The sequence below is a fragment of the Haliotis cracherodii genome, unplaced genomic scaffold (genome assembly GCF_022045235.1).
Source record: "Haliotis cracherodii isolate W230 unplaced genomic scaffold, xgHalCrac1.p SCAF_14, whole genome shotgun sequence".
Classification (NCBI taxonomy): domain Eukaryota; kingdom Metazoa; phylum Mollusca; class Gastropoda; order Lepetellida; family Haliotidae; genus Haliotis; species Haliotis cracherodii.
Window position 1 is genome coordinate 38,769,340 of NW_027266269.1, and position 20,136 is coordinate 38,789,475.

A 20,136-nucleotide genomic window follows, 5' to 3' on the forward strand; every position below is an offset into this window, starting at 1 on the left:
ACATAGCCAAAACCATATGTCAGTTGTGTTATATTTAAGTGTTAGCCAATCTCCTAAAGCATCGGTAGCTGAGTTGGTTAGATTGCAGACTTTGTGTACTGAAGGTTAGGTGCCTCACTCTGAGGTTGTAGGTTCGAATCCTGATAGGAACCCAACCCAACAATGTAGTAATATTGAATGGTATTCAACAATTCGTATCACATGTTGTGTCATCGAACATAGATAAGTTTGTAACTTCATTTTATAAAACGTCAACTCCACAGAATTTGAATTTCATCAGACATATAATATTGTTTGTAAAATCTTCAGCTATAACCATTAAGGGGCTGACAAGTTAATATTTGGGAGAAAGAAAAACTGAGTCAGGATGTGTAGACAAAAAAATTCATGCGTTTTGTTCATCAAAATTATTTTTTGCAGTATATTGTGAACATTATTTTTTTAAATATCAAAGCAAATCATGTGTATCACTTATATGCATATGTATATTTGTGTGATTTTAGGCAAATATATACTATATATATACCATGGCTTCAAATAACTTTATCATAATATAAAAAGTGAACGCGAGAGAATAAGTCTCGATTATCCATTGGACCTAAAAGGCAAAATAGCCGTTAAAAAAATTGGATGTGTCGCTGAAAATCAGTGATGACACCGAAATTTACTGGATTGTTATATTAGAAAGATACCAGTATGTATTGTAAACCTGATGCAGATTTCATATATATACTAGTATATGGTAATTTCAGATATGGACAGGAAATTAACTGGCAACACAACACAATATACAAAATAATGTTTGGTAAGATATGGTGAATATTATCTATATTGTTGTATTTGGTCGTCACGTCTCGTCTCGTTTCGTTTGTTTGTTGTTTAACGCCGCACTCAGCAACATTCGACGGCGGTCGACCAGACAATCCAGTGATTGACATCATATGCATCGATCCACGCACTTGGGATACGATAACATGCATCTACCAAGTCAGCAAGTGTGACCACCCGATCCCGTTAGACGCCTCTTACGACAAGCAAGGGTTGCTGAAGACCCGGATCGTCACATCCAGTTCCTTGTAGTCTCTGTATTGTTTCAACACAGACAGAAAGAGCACGTATTCAATAAAGCGCGTGCTTAAGCCTCTGCATTAATCTACAAGAGTACAAATCAAAAGATTCAAATTTACCTGTGGCTCTCGGCAACATCAAAATCCTCAGTCGTACTTGTAACTGAATGTATATCTGCGCACAACTCTTTACGACAGGGGAGTGTCAGATACGGCAGATACCGGTATGTGCTGGCATTCACACTGCTTACGTTGCTATAAATAAACAGTGCACATAGTGTTGTCGGGTTGCGATCGCTAGTCACTTTACAAACTTAACAGCATGGGACAATGATATCTCTGCGGTGTGCACAGTTTCTACGCTGTTATAATCGCCCGCTGTGCTATGGGAGTGCTTTGTAAACCAAGCGTCGATATAGTGAGAGAGTGAGTTAAAATTTAACGTCGCATAGGCATTATTTCATCCATATAGCGACGAGAACAAGTTCATATATATATATATATTGGGGGCACGGGTGGCCCAGTCATCTAAGGCGCCGCGATGCCCTGTGCAGAGTTGCGTCCCTTGGACACGCCAGAAACATATGATTGTGGGTACGAATTCCGGTTCGCCCTGATTATGTTTCTAGGTTTGTCAACACCATACCCGTGCTCGTGGGTTTCACCGAAGTGGTAAACGTCTGAGACCTGCATCACTTTGGGCTTTCCTCCCACATTAAGGTGACACGTCGTAAATGTAACTGGAACACTGTCAAAAGCGGCGTTAAACCTAACTCACTCACTCATAGCAGGAAGCACTGGGTAGCCTTGTCGTTTACGTATTTGATCGTTAGGTCTTGGTTATATTATCCATATGGATTACAGGAGGTGCATACTCAACTCATTCACTGACTCACTCATTCACAGCAGAAACTGCATGGTACCGGGGAGGCGCAGAGGCGCTGATGAATCTTTTTTGTACATGTCGTTGTACGCCAGCAAGAGATATTGTACGTCCGTTTCCTAAGGTTCATACAACGTGTTCTGGACACAAAATTGTTGTAGTTGTTGTTTCATATTTGTTGGTTTGGAAGACACGTAACAACACCATCCCTCGGCTTTGACACTCGGGGTGGGGTGGGGGAGGTGATGGGGTGTGGCACACGGGTTTGTCCCTCTCCCTCGTTTTCACATTTTCAACCAAACCCCGGGGGAGCGCGTTTTATCCTGTACAAAGATAATGCAGTCCTATAACGTGAAGTTGTGTTGGGCGTACACGTTCGGCTTGTATATAGGCAGCAGAATAACTCACATCAGATTAATAATAACTTAGGCTGCCACCTAAAAATAGCCTGTGTACTATAGCCGAGTATATTTAAGAATTGAACGTCAGTTTGGATGGGTTCATTGAAGTGTGAACGATTTAAAAGCGCTGGTTAAACTGTGTGAACCTCCGAGCTTGCGAAATCGTTCACACTTCAATGAACCCATCCAAACTGACGTTCAATTCTTATAATTTCATACTTTGTAGTTTACTGGTCTCGCTGAATAATATTGTAACAATGTTTGCTTAAATTTGAAGTCATCTGGTTTCGCCGAAGAATATTAATTTACAACGGCTCTCGGTCACAAACGTTTCCCAATGAAAGAAACAGTGTAAACTACAAAGTATGAAATTATTTGCGAGTGACGTTCTGCAAACATCATTTGCAAAAAGTGTTGTAATGTCCAAAGCACAACGTTATCACAACGTTAATTTGCAACGTTGTTGTTACGTTGTGGAATAACGTTGTCTTAGAGATACGCAATTACGTTCTGGAAATTTTAGTATTAAGTGATGAAAATTTAAATGCCGAATATATAGAAAGGTAATGCATTACTGCCTTGGTATTTTGACAAATTCATGTTGATTTTGATAAAGCAGTTCTATTCCTTTATAACTATCGAGAAGCAAACTCTATAACGTTTCACCGACGTTTCAGAAACGTAGCTACAAAACGTTGTGTGATGTCCAATGCACAACGTTTTCACAACGTGAATGTGCAACGTCGTTGTAACGTAGTGAAATAACGTTGCACGTTGACGTTATAACAACGTTGTGACAACGTAATATCACGACGTTACCAATCCACAACCTTTCCACAACGTTGTGACAACGTCGGGTGTTAGCTGGGACCTTCGTCTAAAAACGACGTAACTTAACAACGATAAAACCCACAATTTTCAAATTTCACATTATAACAGTACAAACATTTCCCTAACTGTCTATGTAAATATTGTAAAGCATTAACGTGATTACTAGTAGCTTATAGCTCGGCAAACGTATTGAATATGCGATTTTTTACAAAATGTCCATGGCGGCTGTTTTGTTGACATTGCGCACTGGATACTTCGTGCGTCTCGTCAGGTTGTAAATCTCCACTTATGTAAAAACCGAAAACATTATGCGAAAGCCTGTTTGTTTCCCGATTACCGTGTTGAAACTGAAACATCTCCGTGGAAAATCGTCCGCAAAATCGTCCATTACGAATTTGTTCAAATATGTGTGACGCCATTTTGTCCGTAAATTAGTGAAATATAACGTTATTGTTTGCATATCATGTCGGAAAATGCATATTAATGAAAAAAATATTTATAAGTAAGGAATGAAATCTTATACCTAAAATCTGTGGTTTATTACCTACATGCTCATATAAATTGTAATGTGTAACTTTAACTATGAAATTTTAAATAACGTTGATCTACTTTTAGAAAGAAGAGAACGAAACCGCATTTCAAAATAAAAGTTATTGGCGGTGTTGTTGTTTTTTTATTGCAATAAATGATTATTCTTTTCGGCCATTATTCATTTTTTAGTAAGACAATCATACTAGGTAATCTGCAAATAACATGCCCTTATGCATGTCATATTTTTACTTATCTGGCACAGAAATGTATTCCCCGCGGCTCACGTAAATCAGTTCACTGAAAATACTCCTACCGGGCGATGGCACGTCGACGAAATTTGCATACAGACGAATGAACGAGTTAGTCTCGTATCTTTATGAATCCTAAATAACGTTGTTTTATTTTCATTTTTAAACAATAACGATTATACGAACACAGAACAATAAAAAAATCACATGAAGCAGAAACTATACGAAAATGCCTTTTGTGTTGTCGACAGCTTTAGTTTTGAATATTTCAAAATGTCGTCGACCGTGTTCAGCGGTGTTTGGGATTTTGGATTTACTATAGCATCTTTGACAGCAACCGAGATAGTAGTATTGAACGGGTCGCCAGCAACCCCCTTTTGGTTGATCCGGTTGATCCAGGCGCATCCGAAGGTGATTGGCTGATCCAAGTCACGTGATCGGATAGGATGACTCATGCATCAACAGCGCGTCACAGGTGAGGGGGGATGAAAGGTGTGTGTTTATAAGGCAGAAAAGAATTCATAAGAAAACAAAAGTAAAGGGTATTGAATAGAGCTATGTGTATGGCGTGCTACCCTACATAGACAGACCGTACCCCTCAGCCCAGTTTGAATTGAGCGCGCTTGACAACTGACGTGGCCTCGTCGTTTAACCAGCGCTCGCTAGAGCGTGCGACCTGGTTTGATGAATACAGGGTGTGTGTTGAAAGTACATCATACCACAATAGAGACGGGTTATGTCAACACGATATACGCCGGGTAATGTAGGGAAAAGAATGTACGTCGAGCTGGATCAAATTCATCTTGTACGGTCTACACGTTGTACACCACGAACGTTAGACAACCTGTATGGAAAAAAATATAGACAAAATAGATAAGACTACGCAATCAGCAAGCTAGCAGTGTCGTTTAATTACATTTAGCGCGCAAGAACGAGCTAATGTATAGCAGAGAGACTAAGCGACCGACCGCCCATAACAATGTCGACATACCCCGGCCGTACAATTAATGTTAACATACCAACCTCGCCTAAAGCTTCCCATTCATAAATTGTGTGACCAGTGTCCCGTATTTATGATATGTTAGGGGACTATGAGCGTGGTTAGCAGTTCATATTTATAAACACATCGTAAATGGCAGATTTCTGATGAATGAACTCGCCCGCACACATGTCTATAGGGTTATGTTCGCCAGAACTGTAAACAGTGACACATTGATAACAGGAAGGGTGCGTGGAATGCACTCGTCCTTGTAAGGGTAAAATACGCGTTTAAACTCACCATTTAAACGATGACATTACTTTTTAGATGTATTGGTATCAGTGAGTGAGTGAATTTAGTTTTACGCCACACACGGCATTATTCCAGCTCTAGGACGTTGATCTGTCAATAAACGAGCTTGGACCAGACAATCCAGTGATCAACAGCATGAGCAGCGATCTGTGCAACTAGGAACCGATGGCACGTGTCATCCGAGTCGGCGAGACTGACCAACCGATCCCTGTCAGTAAGCATGGGTTACTGAAGGTCGATTCTATAACCCGGGACCTGCACGGGTGTAGTATGACGAAGACTATATACTAATATGCAAAAAAAATGAGAAAAACCAAACCAATTCATTCGTATCATTTATTGATTCGAGTCAGTTGGTTCCATACAAAGCTGTGATATACGAATGGACAATAGTCTTCACTCTGGAACATTATTTAGTCACTCATATACACATGCTGCTGCTGCTGAAGGCCCTATTGTTTAAACAGCCAGTCCATGTTTTGAAACACATTTCGCACTGTTGAATGTTTTAAGGTTGAATGGTTGTCTATAGTCTATGCTTTATCCATTGCTTGTAACGATTTCCGTCCAGGGGGTCCCAGTTTCACAATTCCTCTCACGTAGAGGGAAATTAGGCGTTTCTTATCGTTCAAACGCCTCAGTTTACGAGGTGTTTTCAAAATATGAATCAAACTAGACGCGTGGCGTTGACTCGGCATTCTCTTCAGACTGTTAGACTGATACAGTAGTGATGGGTATTTATGCCTAATCGTTCTGCTCACGATCGTCATCCTCCTCCTCGTCATCACCGTCGTTATCCTCTGCAACGCTATCAGATTCAGTCTCACTTTCTATTTCCGGCATATCCATCAAAGGCAGGATCTCTTTCATCTTGGGTTTTAGGAGGAGTTTGATTTTATTTTTGAGAACGGATTGTTCCGTGGAAGGATTCATGTCTCCCAGGTTGTATAGCATGTTTTGAAACAGAGGTGCCTCTTTAAAGTACGTGGTATATTCCATCGCATAGTTGAGAGTACTACGCACTAGATCCTCCCACCTCAGTTTCAATCTTCTCTCAATCCATTCTTGCGTTCGTCCCTGTCGCTTGAACTGTTTTTTTCTGCAGTTTCATCTTGTCATGAAACGTATCGTACACCGGCTTCCAGATGCGTTGTAAGCCTACATTTTGCCACTCCTCGGCTTCCATATTAGTGAATGTTGACTTCCCGCGTGGAGGTTTGACGGCAAGACCACTGCCTTTCTGGGAAGAGGCTAGGTCGTCAAAGTCACTGTCATCGTCATCACTCTCGAGTCTGGCACGCTTTCTCTTAGGTTGAAGGCTATTGGCCGGACACCAGTGTTTGATATGTCGCTGTAGATCGTGCATGTTATCTATCAGCACCCCGCAATCTGCGCAAGCCGTGGCCATAGTCAATGATGTCTCACTACTCGTGTCTGAATCAGTTTCAATTGGAGTGAGCTGATGTTGGGGCAATCTCTCTTCTTGTGTCAGAGGACTATCCAGAGATTCTGTTGTAGTCAACTTCTCCCTACGCAGATCATGTTCAGACTGTGCTGTTGTTCTCCTGTTTTCCTCATTTATGAGGTTAACATGCAGTCGATCTTTGGTGGTAGGTTTTAGATCGATGGTGAGTTGTCCATAGGGTGTTTCAGCAACCTTTTCATACATAGCCATAAAGTGATCCATATGTTCGGGGAAAATTCTACGAGCGAAGAGTTTGATTTGCTGTTTATCTATGGGGGAATGAAACAGGGTGACATAATGCGCGTTCAAAGCAATGTCTCTCGATTCCTTACCTCTCGGAAACAGATTTTGTATCAAGAGAAAGATCAATACATTCTTGTGATGTGAGGTTTGAGTAAACAGCCGCGAAATACGCTTGTCGTGCTTTGCTTCGGCCAGGAAATCATCCAGGACCAACACGTTCTGTTGACGAGCATCAAAGTAATCCTCGTCCAAGATATCGCAGGGAATTCCTTTAACAAAGGTCAGCTGAGGCAGCTGCTCACCGAGGTCCTGATATAATGGCTGCCATTGAGTATAACACCAAACGATGCGGGTAGGTTGGGTTTGGATCAGGCCATGCCGGAGTACATGAGAGGTAAACACAGACTTTCCACAACCACTGGGTCCCACAACGAGGGCATTTGAGGGAATCAGGAACTTGAATTGTTCTCGAAGATCAGATATACATGGTAAATGAGGCAGCCACGAGTGGACTTGCGATGGCGGCGGCGGCGGCGGATGTGCTTGTAACGACGGGTTGGCTTGAAGCAGCGGCGGCGGTGGGTGGACTTGCGGCGGCGTTAGCGGGTGGGCTTGTAATGGCGAGTGGACTTGCGGCGGCGGGTGGGCTTGTAACGGCGGCGGCGGCGGCGGTATGCTATGTTTATTTCTCCTGTGTCGTAACATAACATCTCTCCTTGAAAACATTTTTCCACAGTCCGGACAGGTGGCAAACCCCATGGCGATCCAATACGGTGTGCGTTTAGAGGGTATGGAACTTTCTTTTATACCCTTGACTCTGTTGACACTTCAAGGCAGCAAGTGCCCGTTCCACCACAGCCTTCAACTCCAACACATGTTGTATTTTCACGGGTTGGGGTGTTGTCTTCGATCCCTGTTTGGTTGTCATCGTTTTCATTTTAGGTGTTACCTGTCTCTTCTTTGTCTTCAGCGTCGACTTCTTGGCTGCTTGTGGTTTCTTTCTCTGTTGTGATTTTCTCAACGTAGTCTTCCTCAATATATCTCTAGGGTCAAGTCTAATCTCTGATGCTTTCTTCATGTTGTTCACGTCCAATCCGTTTGATGGCGAGAGTAAAACTGTTTATCGGGCTACACTACTGTAGAGTTTATAATGTCTTACATGTGCAGGGAATCTTGGAAGACACTCTTTTCTTCACAGCACACTTGTGAGTATGTTAAAAAAGTGATCATATTAGTATATAGTCTTCGTCATACTACACCCGTGCAGGTCCCGGGTTATAGAATCGACCTTCAGTAACCCATGCTTATCGGCGACTGACGGCGGGGATCCATTGGTAAGTCTCGCCGACTCGGATGACACGTGCCATCGGTTCCTAGTTGCACAGATCGCTGCTCATGCTGTTGATCACTGGATTGTCTGGTCCAAGCTCGTTTATTGACAGATCAACGTCCTAGAGCTGGAATAATGCCGTGTGTGGCGTAAAACTAAATTCACTCACTCACTGATACCAATACATCTAAAAAGTAATGTCATCGTTTAAATGGTGAGTTTAAACGCGTATTTTACCCTTACAAGGACGTGTGCATTCCACACACCCTTCCTGTTATCAATGTGTCACTGTTTACAGTTCGGGCGAACATAACCCTATAGACATGTGTGCGGGCGAGTTCATTCATCAGAAATCTGCCATTTACGATGTGTTTATAAATATGAACTGCTAACCACGCTCATAGTCATGTTGCGTGTCGTGGTTAGAACCGTAATTGATCTATTGAAAGGTGTCATACATTCGTGTTCGGATATAGGTACAACATCTACACGCACATACTTTCCTACATCATTCAAATGTATTAAATACCGGATACGTTTAATAGACACCAACGAAAGAAAGGTTTAATGAGGGGAATACCAATATATATATCCTCTCTGAACTAACTCCCTTTTAAAATAACAAATGTACAACACATGTTCCCTAACATATCATAAATACGGGACACTGGTCACACAATTTATGAATGGGAAGCTTTAGGCGAGGTTGGTATGTTAACATTAATTGTAAGGCCGGGGTATGTCGACATTGTTATGGGCGGTCGGTCGCTTAGTCTCTCTGCTATACATTAGCTCGTTCTTGCGCGCTAAATGTAATTAAACGACACTGCTAGCTTGCTGATTGCGTAGTCTTATCTATTTTGTCTATATTTTTTTCCATACAGGTTGTCTAACGTTCGTGGTGTACAACGTGTAGACCGTACAAGATGAATTTGATCCAGCTCGACGTACATTTTTTTCCCTACATTACCCGGCGTATATCGTGTTGACATAACCCGTCTCTATTGTGGTATGATGTACTTTCAACACACACCCTGTATTCATCAAACCAGGTCGCACGCTCTAGCGAGCGCTGGTTAAACGACGAGGCCACGTCAGTTGTCAAGCGCGCTCAATTCAAACTGGGCTGACGGGTACGGTCTGTCTATTTAGGGTAGCACGCCATACACATAGCTCTATTCAATACCCTTTACTTTTGTTTTCTTATGAATTCTTTTCTGCCTTATAAACACACACCTTTCATCCCCCCTCACCTGTGACGCGCTGTTGATGCATGAGTCATCCTATCCGATCACGTGACTTGGATCAGCCAATCACCTTCGGATGCGCCTGGATCAACCGGATCAACCAAAAGGGGGTTGCTGGCGACCCGTTCTATACTATTCGAGATAGTAAGTATATTTGAACATTATTCTGTAAGCATAGCTTAGTGTTCTAGTGATGGTCTGAAATCTGTCGTAATTTGTAGATGATAAATGCATTGATTTATCAAAGATTCTAACGTTGCGATCCACAAAGCCGTCGTAACTTACACTTACACGTAACTTACACATAAGATAATTTTACTAATATTTACGACCGATCCACAAAGCGTTCTTAATCCGTTCGTAAATTCATCGTCTTACGAAGTAAATTAAGATTGTCGCTCTCCTGTGATGGAGGTAAGAATATAGGGCGATTCCTCAATGACGTCATTAATTTACAGGGGAATACCTTCACTGTATTAGCAGACGACGCCAGTCGTATTATCAACCGATTATGGATTCTAGTCAACCATTGACAATGAAACGCCCAAGGGGTAAGAACTGGACTAACAGTGAGTTAGCCCTTCTAATAGAGTGTGTTCAGTCGAAGACAAACGTGTTGTTTTCGTCGTTTAGCAACAATTTGACGAACAGCATGAAGAAGAAAGCATGGGAGGACATTTCACAGAGGTGAGTGATTTAATGAAATTGTGTGTGTGTGTGTGTGTGGAAGGGGGGGGGAAGTGTGTGTGTGTGTGTGGGGGGGGGGGGGGGGGTCTGGTATAAACTGGAGTACAAATATGTAAATAATGATCACTTAAAACATCGATGTTTTATGTTGAATATGGCAGGGCGAGGAAAGCATTCTCATGGTAAATATCTGTAGGCTATCTCACCAACCTGTCAACTGGGCGTTACTTCATCAACTAGGGCTGGGACGGGTAACTCGTCGGGTAGGTACTTAGTAGGACCCGGGTACCCACAGGACTACCCGGACCCATGGTTAGTCACATGATATTTTGTTTCATGACATGTATAAATACATGATTACTCGACAATTTTAAGTCTCCAATGTTCGCATTTCTTCATGACTATGAACACGTTCCTTCTGACTTATATATGTTTGAACAAATCTAAAACGTCAGTCAACTTTAGTGTATGCATGACCACATCGTTTAATACGTGTATCTAAAAACATTTTGCCAGGGCTACTGTCAAACTATTCCCAATCAGACATTTTGGACCTTTCTCTTGACACCAACAGCGGGTACCCGTGTAGGGTCGGGTAATAGGGGTGTGGGTACCCGGGTAGTAAAATTGGACTCGTCCCAGCCCTATCATCAACCCGTCTTTGGTAATAACTTGATGCAAAGGATATACATAAGCTGGAACTAGCGCTGCAGTGTCACAGGCAGCCATTTTGACACTTAGAAAGGGACACCACTCTATCCGTATTTTGGACGAGACATTCCCTCGATACATTATGTTGCTGGGATTTGGGAGTTCTAACCCTCCACTGATCTTGTTTCAGCATCAGTGCAAACAGTGCATGGTGTCAAAAGACTGACCAAAGATGTTAAAAAGAAGTGGATGGACTACAAGTATGTGTATACACACAGAACAATTTTGAACATAATATTATTTTATGTAAACAAATACTCATTGCATGGTATAAAAGATGTGCTTGTCCTGACATACATGTTCAGTGAAACATTCATATTTAGCTGTTATAAATATAGATTAAAATTGTTTATACTGGTACTTTTTTTTTAGATAATCTGAGGTGTGTTTGCTTATTTCTACATTTGGTTCCATCAGGAGTCAAACAAGGAAAAAAGAAGCTGAAAGAAAGAGGGAGGCAACGAGAACTGGCGGGGAGCCTCCACCATCCAACCTCACTGAAATAGAACAGCGAGTGAGCCTACAGTTTCTTTTTCAATCTTGAATTTCATAAATGCTATATCATTGGGTGTTTTTTTTATATGTGGGCATATTGAGTACTCAACAAGTACAAATGAATATAGTTGCTGTTGAATTGTAATTTTACAATTTATATGAAAAGCTCTTAAAGGAGCAGTTAGATTGTAATTATAACAAACAGGTCATCTTTTGACCAATAAGTTATTAGGTAAAGTACTTCATTCCTTATTACAGAGAACATTAACATTGTAACATGCATTGAAAGAAATACTGATTTCAGGTTGTATCATTCATACCTCCCTGCTCGATTCAAGGCTGTGAGGGTGGCCTTGAAAGTGAAGAATATGAAAGTAAGTTGCGTAATTGGTTGTGTGAATGGCTGGATGTGCAGTTGTTTACTTAACCGGTCTCATAGTTTATGTTAATGACCATATGTCAGACATATTATAGATTATCTCATACAGTAAAGGTAATTGTGATCATGTAAGATAAAAGATGAAGTATAAACTCAAAGTTGATTTTGAAATTTGATTAATAGTTCCATTAATAACCATACTTTTTGTAGATTTTGCCTTTTTTCATTGCAGAGAAATTGGTAAATTGGAACTACATGTATCTTATTACTTACAGACACTACCCCAGCAACTCCAGTTTTTCCAGTGACTCTTCAAGCCCTGCAGGATTTGCCTTGTGATGGGGCCTTTGTGCCACCTACATACATGTACTCAGAGAGTGTGATGTCAGCAGATGATGTTCCTCAAGGTATTACCATGTACATAATGGAAATTCTGCACAACAAATTTAATACAACTTTTAAGTGTTCTGGGTGGGGAGAGATTTGCAACTGTGATAGTTTTTTGCAGGTATACCTACCACAAGATAAGATGAAATCATGTATACAACATCACAGGTCTTAGAAATACAGTTCATGGATTTTAATTGTATGCCTGAAACTCCAATCTCTGTATGTGTTAATGTATTAATTGTATGCCTGAAACTCCAATCTCTTTATGTGTTTATGTATTAATTGTATGCCTGAAACTCCAATCTCGTTATGTGTTTATGTATTAATTGTATGCCTGAAACTCCAATCTCTGTATGTGTTTATGTATTAATTGTATGCCTGAAACTCCAATCTCTGTATGTGTTTATGTATTATGTATTATAGGGAGAGAGGTGTTTACTTAATATTCCTGTCGATATGTTTTAAATACAACATTCACATGTCTCAGTTAAATGATTTGTTTCTTTACTACAGTTGATGCAGTTTCACACGTGAAGGCCACAAAGACTCTCACTGGTATGTACAGCAATACATCAAATTTGAAATGATAGAAAGAGAAAAAATGTAATTTACCTAATAATGTATATAAACACAAACATGACCCTTTGTTCAGAATGCAGATAAGATAGACTAGTCGCATTATTATGTGTAAAACTTGAAATATTCTAAAAAGACCATATCTCTGATTTACTTTAAAGTATGAGTATTATCTTAAAGCATAACATCTGAATCTGTCATTAGCACAAATATATGCCTTACTAATGTCTCAAATATTGAAAAATGATATATATGCTTGAGTAGAATAAGGGATGAACATATACATGCCTGAACCTGGATTTAAGGAGTCCAAAATCCCTCTCAACAGTGTTGCGTGTTCTGCAGTGTGCAGTGTTGTAAAATTCCTCAGACGGTGTTGTAGGGTTAACTATTGGCGTAAGCAGCCATGGGCAACATGCATGTGTGATGGAAAAATTGTAATTCTGTTAAACATACTGACCATACCATTAAATATTGAAAGACAACTTAAAATACCAGCTTATATATTTCACTTCAAATGTTATTTCATTTCATGACAATTTTATTGGTGTCAGTTTACATTGTGAAATTTGGGTTTAAGAACAAGGGGAAATCACTTTCACTCAAAGCTAGATTTTATGGGCGCTGCTTTCAATTTATGATCAATATATTTTAAAGTGACTAATATGAAATAAACATTGGAATCTGAAAATCACATTATGATAACAGTATGGTCTTATGTGTGCCAAGTTACAAAATACATGTATCAACTTCTTGTTTATATGTTTTCATATCTCTGTAGTGGTTACAATAAATTTATATTTACACAAATGATATGCTGTTACCCTGAATCTCCTAGCAGCCATCCGTCATTCCCAGCAGTCTCCATATACTGCCCAATCTTGCTGTTTTGTAACATGAACGAATCATGAGTTGAACCAGGCCACTTGGAAACCACACTTGTAAACCTTTTGATTAAATATACATATAATTCTTCCATCAGCGATGTATTCTTAAATCGATATTCAAGTTATATTCTCAAGTCCCTGTGTGTGTGTGTGTGTGTGTGTGTGTGTGTGTGTGTGTGTGTGTGTGTGTGTGTGTGTGTGTGTGTGTGTGTGTGTGATAGTCCAACTGGCTGTTTACAGTTTTCCTTATTCTTTCTTTATTCAGCAGTGAGCATTGCTTTAAGTATTAAAACAATCGTCCTTTATCACAATGGTAATTCCGCACGGTAATAGAAACCTGTATTGGACCTCATGACAAAACCCATGTTGGGCCTTACGTAATGATTGGTCAACAAAATGAGTAGGTGGCACCACTAGTCATTGTCAAGGTCATTAAAGAGAGTAAACAAGGCGTGTATCCTTCGATGTTTCCCTGAATAATGTTGTTATTCCGTCTGTATACGAATGATTGATTCATACTGACCCTATCAATTGTTAAATAAGGATGTTGCCGGGTGTTGATGTTAACGTCTGTGAAGTGTGATGTACCTTAGTTCTGCGTCACAGACAGCTTGAACGATTACGGCATGAAAGCCCTTCCTGCAAACGTAAACCGCTTCTCACCCCGGTGGGTCGCATGATAGGTATGAGGGTGCCATCTATACAACCAAGCACTTTTGGAAATCTACCAATGTTATAAAATGCTTCCTTCGTAACACGTTGGTCGGATGTTGCCTTTGGGAACGAAATAAGTTTTAGTTGTTTGACAATGGCTTCATGACACAGTGGACTGGGATACCCCATGCAAGTCTGCTAGTTCAGTGAAGAACGACCCCTTACCATAAAATCTGAGGGCAATCAAAACTTGTGTTTCCGGGGACAATGCATGGGAACGCTCTGTTTGGGAAGCAAGATATGGTTTTAGTGAGTCTATAAGTTCAAATATGGCATGACGTGGTAGCCGGTAGCGCTGGATTATGCTGTCATCATCGAGCGTGTCAAGTACTTGACTTCGGACTCGAAACACCCTTGGTCGTGATCGTATTGCCTTTTCTTCTAATAAGCCAAGCAAAAAATATGCCGCCATCTTGATATTAAAGTTATGTCAGAAATGCTTGATTTACAATAGGTACTGACCACTCATAATTTTTCTCTTAACTTTACGAGATATTTTCACTAAGATAGCTTTGTGGATCGCTTAAGATTTTTGTCATAAAGTTACGACGGGTTTTACGATGTTCGTAGCGCTACGAAGGCTTTGTGGATCGGGGTCATATTTTCCCGATTTCCATTTCCGTCCCTGCTTACATCAGCAGAGTGTTCATCAAGCAGTATTAAAGACATGACCACTGATCACAAACCCAAAAGGAACTGTATCAGCTAACATTTATTACAGTTAGTTGGATGTATATGTGATTTTTGTCATGAAATGTTCAAATTATAATCAAACTTGATCTCCATAATTAATCTTTCTGTCGGGAACTTTTTGATGAATGATTTCCATGGCAATGTCGTAGACTAGCTGTTATGAATACCATTATCCGAAGTATATTTCAACGGACATTTAATACAAATGAAACTATGTATAAATTTGAAAAAAGGTAATTTGTGAAGAATTTGGAGAAGAAAGAAAGCACAGGTTACCCGCCCAAAAAAAAACGGACATTTCAGATTAGCACAAGCCCTAACAAATACATTCACGGCTTGCTGTCTTCTCTCACATCCGCGCTTGCACGTGGCATTTACCGTTAAAATTTATGGATAACATTATGTCAGTTGAGCGAACTTTGTCAGAATACGTTACGGCAAAGATGTGCATGTGTTGCAGCGGTTGAAATTGGCACTTGTCCAATAGTTCTTGCCAAACTGACCAATAGTTAAGTTATAATACGGACAAGAAGAAATTTGCAATTTTTAAGGGTTTATCATTATAACTATAAGGACTAGAAGAAAAAACGTTTAGTTTCTATAGTTGTGTAGATTTATGTACGTCATTGGTTAAGATAACATTGGAGAATCTATTACTATGTATCAATTAATAATTAGAAAGTATGCTTACAAATAAATGCATACATGAATAATCTGTGAACATTTTTGAATATTCTGTTAATATTCCAGAGGTACACCCACACTATCATAAGCCACTTTCGTATGGCTGTAATGGGAAGAACTTAGAAAACTATTTCTTATTCCAAGGTCCTTACTGTTATACTTACTGTCCTTAATGTCCTATATTTATTCCTTTGAAAAGTATCATCAGTCACAAATCTTGTAACTGTTTAAATGAGATATATATAAGACAAATGTACAAATCTCTCAATTTATACATATTTATTTACAGTATTTACATGTGAATAATATATAAACTATGTACAATAAAGTTTTAAAAAAGTGTTGCATCTTTGCTGGAATACTACTGAAAGTGGCATTAATCATACTCACTCTATTTACATGAAGTACATAATTGTGAACAAAAGATCAATAATCCATGTAAAATGAATCGCCACGAATTAACTGGGATATTGCAAATGTGTGGTGTTGAATCATACTCACGCACCAACATGTCCTTTTATATATACACAAATCCATTTTCTATTTAGAGTAAGTATATATATATATACCGTATTCGACGTAATAAGCGCCCCGCTTTGCTAAGATATTGGTTAGTGAACAATCCCAATTAGCACTCCTACCGATTCGTCAATGTACACAAGACTTATTTATTTGCGCATAATACACACTCGTGTGTTATATGCATTCTTAATCATGGGGGGGGGGGGGGGAGGGGGCACGGGTGGCCCAGTCGTCTAAGGCGCCCGATTCGCTGTGCAGAGTTGCGTACCTTGGGCACGCCAGAAACCTATGATTGTGGGTTCGAATCCCGGTTCGTCCCGATTATGTTTCTAGGTTTGTATGCACCATACCCGTGCTCGTGGGTTTCACCGAAGTGGTAAACGCCTGAGACCTGCATCACTTCGGGCTTTCCTCCCACATTAAGCTGACACGCCGTGATATAACTGGAATAATGTTAAAAACGGTGTTAAACCCAACTCACTCACTCACTCTTAATTATGGGCAGTTAAATTCTGGAAAAATGTATCTGTCGCATATATTTCAGTGTGTCAGCATAAACCACGAAATTTATCTTTCAACTCTCTTTTTTCTACCAAAATAATATTCTAATAAGAGCCCCCTATTTCAAATTTTGAGAGCGCCCTGGGCGCTTATTACGTCGAATATGGTATATCATTAATATAATTCAATCTAATTACAATGAATCGCTGTGATGTTGCTGTTATATTGAAAATACAGCATTGTGTCATACTCTCTCACAGAAATATCCTTATATATATATACACACACATTGAGTATTTACAGTAAGTACATCTATACAATATATATAATCAATTTACAAAGATTCCGGCGATGTTGCTGGAATTTTGCAGATGCAGTGGGAAGTCCTACTCACACACAGATCCTTACATACACACAATAATTACATGTACAATAAATATAGAACATAATATGAACATATGTACATTAACCTGACATAGTTTTGCGGGAATATTGCTAAAAGAGGCATAAAACAAACTCACTTCATTTACAATAAGTACATAATCATATCCAATAGACAATGATCTATTTACAGTGAATCGCCATGATGTTGCTGTTATATTGCAAATACGGCGTTAGGTCATACTCTCTCACAAAAAAATCCTTTAATATATATATATACACACACATGAAAAATTTACAAAAGTATATATATACAATAACCCGCTGTGATGTCGCTTGAATATTGCAAGTGCGGCGTAAGTCCTACTCACTCACTAGTTATTTACAATGAAGCACACAGATGGGGAAACTGCTTGAAGGGTTGATTTGATGGGACATGAGTCATGCTCCATCATATGCCAGTACACACAGCCTTTCACTCTTCAATGTGATCAGCTGTGTGATACTGACGGAAACAGCGTGCACAGAGGCCAACGTGGCAGTCAGGACACCAGGTCCTGACCTTTCCTGCAGAGCCATCAATGATCCTCTGTCTCTTCTGCAGAGAACACACTGTTTCCTCTTCCCTTCAGGCAGCACTTCTATGAAGTGAAGTGACGTCCGGTCAGTCGTCGGGAAGGAGGCTGGGTCCTGGGCCTGCCAGTCCTCCTCTTCACCTCAGTATTCCCGACGAGTGAGTGGAGAAGGAACATGTGGAAGTCCAGACGGGAGGTCGTTCTACCATGAGTGTTCAGGAATGTCTGATAGGCATTAACTGAAATGAAATGAGTATGAAACATTAAAATCTAACATTATGAAACAGCTGTTCAGAAGATAAGGTTCACGTTGATTAATCAGTACAATGAATATACAGTGGAAGTGGTACCAGATGCGAAATTATTCTGTTATTGTATTCAGTTAATGCCATTTATTACATATTGGTTGATATTATCATGATAATGACCGTATAGTTGGTAGTAATGACATAGGTCTAGAATTATAAGTTATTCCTAAATTCCTTGTTACCAAATTATTTTATTCTGATTTTCAAATAAATAAAATAATTCTTACCGGATGCTGTGAGAAAAAAGTTGATTAAAACTTTCTTCCACAGCTTCACAGAGCTGACTTGGAGATCATACACACCAATGACTTGTTACCCAAGGTCAACTCCCCCCCCCACCCCACCCCTCCCCATTAGAGTGTTGTAAAGACTAACGACTGAGGGGAGAGTGACAGACCAGCCCCGTGAGTTAAGCCCATCTTCCATTCTGTAAATAAAATATTTCATATTAATTTTTTTTAAAAACTGTACATAGAATCTCTATATTCTTTTCATCTTTATGAGAAATTTAAAGTAATTGACACTCATCAAAGCGTACATGTATGAAAGAAAATGGTCACTTGGAGTAGGAATCATACTAACTGAACAGCATTGGAAATTGGCACTAGTCCTAGGACTATTAGAAATGTGCCTTCTATGAGGGTTTTGCTATATGTCATTATAATGACTAGTGGACTGAAACTGTTAGTTTCTAACACTGCTGAACACTAAACAGGATATTGAGAAATATATCTAATATTTTGAATTTACCTTGGACTACCCATGGTAGATAGGATTGTGAAGACCTTCCTGTCTGAAAAGAGCACTGCCAGCAGTGGACCCTGTCTTCTCACAATTGTCGTTTCCCAACGAAAGAGCTCAGCATTCCCTTCCTCCGGACGGTGACAACTCCTGTGCAGAATGTCTTCCTGTCAACTAGAGCATGGCAGAGAGACGGACTGCAGAAGTAATTGTTGCAGATGTGGTGGCCCTTGTCGAGATGTGGTTTTATCAAGTCCAGGACCACACTATGCCCAAGACCTTCCTTGGGCGGTGGTCCTCCAAGGTTCCGGCCCTTGTAGATACGAACTTGATAGGTGTAGCCAGATCCACAACTTCACCCCCCATCTGTGTGCTTTCTTGTTGGCCATGTACTGTACAAGGCGATGTCGCCCTTTGAAGCCAACCATCCTTTCATCAACGCAAACACTCTGGGTCAGCCTGAAAAAAGGAATTGTGTGATATGCATTACTTGGAAGTTGATGGATGACAAAATAGACACAATTTATGGATAACAACTTATTTATTTCCTGTCAACATGGTCAAGGTGACGTTTTGGTATAGATCCTTATATCTTATTTTTTACTTAAGAAGTTTTCAATAAAAAATAGTTTTACAAATGTACATGTAACAAATCTGTAATTTTTGGTATATGTAATTTTCATATTGTCATTTGCCATGTTTAATTCAATAGGACCTCACATCAGTGCAACATGAAATAAGTTCCATAATGAACAGTGTTCCAATACTTTTCATATGATATATCAGAATGGAGAAAGTTTAAAGGTAACATACCCATGATAGTTTGCGAATGATCCATTCACAAGATCAAGAACCGGCCTGATCTTGTGGAGGGGGTCGTGATCTGGCTGCCCTCGGGGCACTGCAACAGAGTTGTCTTTGCAGTGGAGGAACCACATGATAACTTTGAAGCGATTCCTTGAAGGAAGGTGTTGACGCCAGCCAGTTCTTGTCCCCCTCATTCCAGTAGGAAGCGATGGTTGGCTTCTTGACGACACCCATGGCCAACAAGAATCCAAGAAATGCTTTATCAGCCACAGGGTTAGAAATAACCGAGTTAATAAAAATCGTATTGAAAATAACACTTCTTGCGCACCAGTGCATTGTTGACGTCATTCGAATCTCATTGTAACGTAAGGAGGGAATGATGTCACACTAGAAATGACGTCATAGCTGTAGATTGTTGACGTCATTGGATAAATTTTGGTTTTGTAGGACACCAGTGGTGATCAGTGAAGGTTTTTGTAAAGGGGAGCTCAAAAGGATGAAGCAATAATGGGTAATAAAGAAATTATTACACTCACATGTGTGTCATA

At 39.9% G+C, this 20,136-nt stretch overlaps 1 protein-coding gene and 2 pseudogenes across 1 annotated transcript in view; 1 reads left to right on the forward strand and 2 right to left on the reverse strand.

The window, feature by feature from the left end:
* The window catches only part of LOC139460432 (uncharacterized), a 289,333-nt gene that overhangs the window by 165,732 nt on the left and 103,465 nt on the right, over positions 1 to 20,136 (reverse strand). The gene's annotated exons all lie outside the window — the stretch shown is intronic.
* Positions 10,049 to 12,786, forward strand: LOC139460436 (myb/SANT-like DNA-binding domain-containing protein 4; annotated as a pseudogene).
* On the reverse strand, positions 17,633 to 19,924 carry LOC139460437 (piggyBac transposable element-derived protein 4-like; annotated as a pseudogene).